The sequence below is a fragment of the Calidris pugnax genome, unplaced genomic scaffold, assembly GCF_001431845.1.
Source record: "Calidris pugnax isolate Ruff unplaced genomic scaffold, ASM143184v1 scaffold220, whole genome shotgun sequence".
Classification (NCBI taxonomy): Eukaryota; Metazoa; Chordata; class Aves; order Charadriiformes; family Scolopacidae; genus Calidris; species Calidris pugnax.
The window spans coordinates 1731164-1738540 of record NW_015090963.1 but is presented as its reverse complement, the minus strand read 5'-3'; the positions used below and the strand labels follow the sequence as shown (position 1 = coordinate 1738540).

Sequence of the window (7377 nt, the reverse complement as noted above, 5' to 3'; positions counted from 1 at the left end):
CCCCCCCCCCCCCCCCCCCTTTATTTTTTCTCTGCAGGGAGCAGGGAACTGGGCAGCACAACAGGGGCTTCAAGCTCTTTATCCATCCCACAAACATTTGGGCTCGCCAGGGTATAGATTTGGGTTGAAGGAAAAAGGCAGAGGTAAAATTACGATCGGATTCTGCACCCAGCGTTCCCAAAATCTCACTGCAATGCCATGCTCAGGCTTAAGCTGTTAAGAATCCCCCTGCAGCAAGCAGAATGGCAGGCAAAAATCATATGCCGGTTACTGCCTGGTTGCTTTTGCTACAGCCTCAGCCAGCTTCCACAAATAAAAAAAACATTGGTTTGGTAAGTTTTCAACGGGGTGAAGGGCAAATACAGTGCTATTGCTCCTAAAATGAGCATCTAAGGTACTCCATTACCAGCAAATAGACAGCAGTGCAGTTCCAGCTTTTCCCAGTTCTCAGTGGAGGGAGATTGGAGACATTTTGTTTCTCAGACTGTGAAGGAAATTGCAACATAGGACTTGGAAAGGACAGAGGAATTCACAATAGAATTCGCAATAGCTTGCTCTTCCCCCTCTCTGTAGGACGAGACATTTGGATGGGTAACAATAACACCCACAGTTATATGAAAAAGAAGCTCTAAAAATCCAGATTTTGTTCCATTAGGACATAAACCAGACCCCCGTCAGAAGCCAAGGGGGAGCACCACCAGACAGCTAACCCCCAGCATCTGGCCTGGCCGGCTGGGCAGCCCTCATTGGGCTGGTGTGCTCTGCAACAACCCCATCAGCGTCCATCACACTGAGCCTCTGGGCTCTGCCCACACCAGCCCCTTTCTCCTCAAGAGCTTTCAGATTTGCTAATAAAAGATATAAGAAAATCAGCGGTGGCCTGTGCGAAACTCCCGCAGGAGAGCTGTTGGACCAGAAGGGCTCAAAACCAAACCAGTTCATTTTCACCTCACTGTTTCAGCGCGTTCTGGTGACAAGAACCACCATATTGGGTCACAACAAGAATTATTCTGGTCTAGTGCCCTATCTTTGGCATTTTGGCATTAGCATGTGCATATCACAGAGCACGGAGTGATCTCTCCTAAGGCCACATGCTTCCAGCCTGCAACAATCAGCACTCAAGGAACTTCTGGAGCTGGAGGTTGCACACTGACAAACGTGCTTAACAGCCACTGAAACACATCTCTGCCACCGAGGTGTCTGGTTCCTTTTGGAATCTGTGTGTATTTTCAGCCTTCATGCCATCTCGTAGCAACATGTTCTGCAAATCAACTGTGTTGAAAAAGGACTTCCTTAGCTTCCTGCCTAATAAATAATTTTGCTGGATGTGCTGCTTCTGTGCTGTGAGAAACAGAAAAGTTGAGTAACTTCCTCACTCAACTTCTCCCCACTGTACACTATTTTATAGGCCTTTACTCTTTCCCACTATCATCTACTTTTCCTTGTTTAATCTCTCTTCCTATAGAAGCTATCCCAGTCCCTTAATCATCCTCATTCCCCTTTTCTGTGTCATGTTCAGGTCTATATCACTCTTTGAGAGAAGGTGACCAGACTGCATGTGGTACTCAAGATGCAGGCAGAATATATATACCTAAATATACAAGAATATATACCAGCATTTTTGATTCTTTATTTCCAGTATGAGGTCTGCCTTTTTTGACTACAGCTGAAAAATGACCTGATACACTCAAATAAAGATCCACCATGACTCCAAAGGACTTCTTGTGGGCAATGAGAAACTGTGCACAGGTCACCATTACATGCATAAAGTTGTGGCAGGGAATTCCATTTGCTGTTTTATCATGCTAATAGTTTTGCAAGATACTGCAGAAATTCTTCAGGCAGTTTTCAAACTGACTACCCAGACTAACTTAGAATCTTCAGAAAATTGTAGCCTTCACTGCATCTTCCAAACCATAGATAGCTGGATGTGTTGCACAGCTTGTGTTCCACAGAGATCCCCACGGGACCCAGACACTGCAGGTACCAGAGCTTTGATGCACTGCAAAGCCTGGCATTTGACAAGGAGTGCTCTCAGCACAGCAACCAGGAATGCTCCATCTCAGTTGGACATCCCACCACAGCCTTATGCATGGAGCTGTGGAGCTCTAACACTTGTGGTTTGAGCCTGAACTTGTGCTAACACAGGGCCACGCACAGCTAGACACCTGTACCAGGTACTCCACAGCCTTTGCCAGGCACAGTCTCAATGCTGTGTGTATGGCAGCACAGCCATTGCAGCAGTAGGATGGCCACACTCCACATCCCGTTGCTGGGACGAGATGAGCAGCAAACCAAATTTGATCTCACACACCACTGTCTGAACCTGCACCTTGCCCTGACACTCGGGGAGGACCCTGGTGCAGCTTGAACCGGCCATTGTGAAACCAGCCAAAAAGAAGTTCTTCTGGTGAAGGTCGTGAATGAGTCGCTCAAGAGACACCACCACTGTAGTGCATAATTTTCTTTAACACAATTGGACTAGCAGAGAGTTTGAAAGCCTCCTAAGACAGTGTCCTCCAACAGCAGCCTTTACAGGTTGTGCCAGACAGATGCTGGTGCCAGCAGAACATTTGTGACTGCAGCCCAAGAGTTGTCCATGGGGAGGCTGTTGAGACAGGAGCAGTCCTGAGGAGGACACTGTGACCGGTTCCCCCTGCTCCCAACCCCTGGCAATGTGGTTAGCACAGCTAATGCCATTTTATAGGGCGAGCAGCCAGCCATTCCCTGTGGCCAAGTGGGTCACGTATTCCTTCCCTTCCCCTCATTATCGGACCCTGAAGGTCCCGTGCACCAAGTACACAAATCAGACTTCTTCTTCCCTTTGCTACTGGCCTCAAGGTTCCTGGCTGCCAGGAATTTGTTAAGAAAATAGAACTTTAATTGTAATTATGATTTAGTGCCATCATCCTTCTGCCAAGGATCCGTAAAAGAACCTGTCAGTGCTGGATGATGGACACACACTTAATCCACAGCTCCACTGAGGGCTCAGTCCAGGAGTCTGGGTGCAGAGTCCAGGGCAAGGCTGAAGGGCTACAGAGATGCTCAGCAAATACCCACCCCAGGCACAACAGATGTGAATCGTGGCAACCGGTATTCCCAGTCCAGGCAAGCACACACAAGAATGGGAAGAGGAGGGAGAGAAACTGTGGGCTTCAGATAAACAGCAGATATCACAAGTAAAACACCAATGAGGCTTTGCATTCCAGAATCAGAGGAACAGAGACCTACAGCCAGCAAACCTCAGAAAACACCCTGCTCTGTGTCCAGGGCTTTGTTGAAGAGCTAGGAATTAGGTGTTGAGCAGAAGGCAGATTGCATAAGGCCACACAGAATTGGGGTAAACAGCCTCCCTGAACATCTGGGATGGACAGAGCAAGCAGAAAAACTCCTCCCAGCCAAGTTTACCCTGAAGCACTCCAAGTTGAGCCGGCAGACCAGCAGGATCCAATGCCTGGCCCAGATTCCACGGAGCTTACCACTGGAGAGAGCATCAGGCAGCTCCAATCACAATGTCTTCATTTATTCCTGGACCTCAAAGGTACCCTTGCCACACAGCAGTTTGATGGCATGGGGAAGGGTGAAGGAGACCCTTCATCTATCCTTCATCTGTTTCACACGAAATATTGCCTGCAATCCCAGCAGAAAGACAGAAAGGAGGTTTCAGTGAACCACTAAGTCATATCCTGGTCTGGAATATTACATTCTCCAGGTCACATAAAAAGAGAACAGATCTGTTCCTGCACTGCCCAGTCAACAGCTCCACCAACCCATCCAAAAGGCAACACAACCAAGCCACTGAGCAGAGAAAACTCAGGATGCCAGGCATCCTGCACAGGAACAAATGTCAGACAGCATCTGCTGCCGCAGCAAAAACTGAATCAGAAGCAGAACTGCAGGCAGAATACTGGCCAACCATAAAACTGGCTTGCACCTTCTGAATATTCTGTGTTCTCTTATCCACAGCCTGAAGGTTTTCAGGGACGATTTCCAGGAGGTAAGGAAGGCTCTGAAGCAGCTGCCCTAGGTGTTGCTGTCTATGCCCAAAGGATGCAAATCCAGTGCTGCCAGCGAAAAGTCACCCCACTGGAACCTGGCCCCACAGCTTCTGTGAAGCACACGAACTACCAGACTCTCAGACTACAATTTTTCGACATGAGAGTACAAATTAGCTTTCTAAATAGAGACCTGCACTCTACATGGAATGAATGGCCTGGATGCCTGCAGGGCTGATGGAGGGTAGCACTCTGCTCCAGACGACACAAAAGACTTCAGTTTAAAATTCAGGGCAGCTGCTGACACCCTGAGTCACCTTGGTCTGCATCCTTCAGGCCCCAGCTCCCTGCTGAACCAGAAGATACCGATCCTCTCTCCTTCTCGGGGGAGGGAGAATGCAATAAAGCCTAGAAGATCCCAGGATCTCTGCCATAAATCCCAAAGTTAAGGGAGGCAAGGGGGGGTTGCTCATTGTGTACAAAAGCCAGGCTTCTTTTATTAAGTGCCTAATACGGATGTGGAAGCAGGATGCAGGCAGTAACAAAAACACTGGCCTTCCCTTGAGACGCCACCGCTCAGATCAGACGGCGCTTTGGGGCTGGAGATAGCACCTATAGGCCTGCCCCGGCTCCGCATTTGGGGTCTGGGAATAAACCTCCTCTGGCAGCACAAACAGCAGCACAACCCTGGCTGGGGGCAGAGGCAGGTCCCCAAAGCCAGGCACGGCGCTTCCAGAGAACCTACAGAAAGCCAGCGTTTGTTGGGTCGTATGTTTTCCTAATTCAGAGGAAGCCTGGCCCGGCTCCGATTTCCCACAACATCTCTTGGTGTCGGGGCTTGGGGGGGGGGGGTTGGGAATTGGAAAAGGCCAGATCCATTTATAGCTGAAAAAGTCTGGCAGAGGGCTCGGCGTTGTGGGGAAAGGCAGGGAGCCGTCGGCTGGGAAGAGGCAGCTCCAGCCGGCAGGAGAGGCAGGCCGGGAAAAGAGACAGGGGGTAGGAAAAAAACGCTTCCCTTCATGCTGGGAGCGGCGGGAGGGAGGTTGCTCCTCCGCAGCGCCAGGCAGAGAAAAAACACTCCCTACTTCTGCGTGAATTACAAAAAGTAGGGCAGCAGAAGACTCTCGCCTTGGAAAAAAGCTGAAGAGCAGCCGAGCGGCAGCGACGGCCAGAAGTGCTGGCAGGTCGAGGCTGCAGGGCTCTCTGCTCTTCTTCTGAGCCCTGCGTCATGTCCACCCTCGCAGCAACCCTGTCCCCCAGCCACTGGGACAGGGCTGGAGGTGGCTCCTGGAGAGGGAGCTGAGCTTGGGAAGTCGGCTTTGCTAGGAGGAATGGCAGCTCCCTCACTACAGTGACACGTCAGTAGGTGCAGTAAAAAGCCCTTGCCGGCTTTCCCTTATGGAAAAAGCTTGCCCCTGAGGACAAGGCAGCAGTTTAAAGCATCAACAACACACAGACTTATGCCATGATGACTTCAGCTCCTCCCCACGTTATCGGGCATGAGACAGTGAGAGACGAGAGGTATTTATTTAGCTAACACAATTTAGCTAAGAATTGTGCATATTCACAGTGGAGTTTGGAAAAATAACCCCTAAAGCTGCATTAGGGATCACAGAGAGGAGGAGGCCGTAACAAAAGAACACGCAGCCCAGACAAGGCAGTGAAATACCAGTGCCATTGTACAGGCGCTGATGACAGCGGCATCATACAAAAAAAAAATCTGGTCACCCGCGTTTAAAAATGATAAACTCAAATGAACAGGTGCAGAAAGGGCCTGGGGGAAACAGAAAACCTATCAAACAAGAAGAAACTTAAGAGCCTGGCTTGTTTAGCGTAGCCAAATGTAGGCAGAGAGCGGATAAGATTGCTCTCTAAATATATCACAGGAGACAAACAAAACTGCTGAAGCAAAAGGATAGTGCTGGCACGACAACAAGAGAATAAATGCACCGTGAACACATTTAGGTTGAGAATTAGAGGGAGAGAAAAAAGTCATCCATCAGAACAGCTTTACCAGTGGTCTGATGGGGTTATCGGACACAGCACCTCTGCCCACAGGTACCCCTTATGCTCCTGGCTTTGTTCCAGCTGGTAATTATCACAGGCCATTATTCAGATGGCTCGTTTCTTGCAACAGACCTTGTTGAGGATCACTCCAGTTGGAGAACCTGGGGCACACATGCAGTGCTTCTTTGCCCTCCTAGTCCATAAAAGCTGCCCAAGACTAATGACTTCCAGGCTACAGGTCAGCGGAAGAGAGTTGCGTGGATGCACACCAATAAAATGAGAGCCACTGGGCAGCCTAGCAGGAATACAGGTGTTGCAGTTACCCAGGTGAAACACCCTTGAGATACCTCTGCCCAAAAGCACCTGATTAGCATCTTCAGGGATGCTTATCCAAACCTCAGGGAGACAATCCAATGTCACCTTGTTGGATTCAGGGGAGAGAGAATATGCTCTAATCCCTCCTCTGCTAAAGTGTAAGAAAAGTAAACATACCATAGAATCGATATTGGGTTGGAAGGGACCTTTAAAGGTCATCAAGTTCAATCCGCCAGTATGAGCAGGGACATCTTCAACTAGATGCTCAGACCCCCATATAAACTGACCTTGAATGTTTCCAGGGATGGGGCATCTACCTCTCTTGCCAACCTGTGCCAGTGTTTCACCACCCTCATGGTGAAAAATTTCCTTATATCTAGTCTAAATCTACCTTTCTTTTAGTCGTCATCACTGATTATCATCAAAACATTATCATTCTTGATCCTGCTGCCCAATCTGGCCAATCTTTAGAATCATAGAATGGTTTGGGTTGGAAGGGACCTTAAAGATCGTCGAGTTCCAACCTTGCTGCCATGGGCACAGACACCTCCCACCAGACCAGGTTGCTCAAAGCCCCATCCAGCCTGGCCTTGAACACCTCCAGGGATGGGACATCCACAAAACCTCTGGACAACAAATTCTGCTGGTGCTACAGCAGAAGCACTGTATGACCTTCCACATTATGGAAAAATGAGAAAAAAAGCAGCTGGGTTGGGGAGGAAAGGCAAAAAAAAAAAAAAAAAGAATCCCTAGCTAGGTGTATAAAAGGATCTTGAGTCCTAGATCATGTGGGCACTGCAAAGTTAACTAGGTTGATTGGCAGCTGGGTCTGGGCACTCAAATTAGCTTGTCTATGAGCATGACCTTCCACATTATGGAAAAAAGAGAAAAAAAGCAGCTGGGGTGGGGAGGAAAAAAAAAAAAAAAAAACTAAAAAAAAAAAACCCAGGGATTAATTTTTGATATATTAATCAAATCCAAGAGCTTCAAAATTATCACCATCAAGCATATGACACCACTGCCACCACCCCCGCGGGACCAAGAAATATCGAGCCCCCCA

The 7377-nt window shown here is 48.7% G+C and overlaps 1 protein-coding gene across 2 annotated transcripts in view; it reads right to left on the bottom strand.

Moving 5' to 3' along the window:
- The window catches only part of RUSC2 (RUN and SH3 domain containing 2), a 63280-nt gene that overhangs the window by 55848 nt on the left and 55 nt on the right, over window positions 1-7377 (bottom strand). The window lies entirely within an intron of this gene.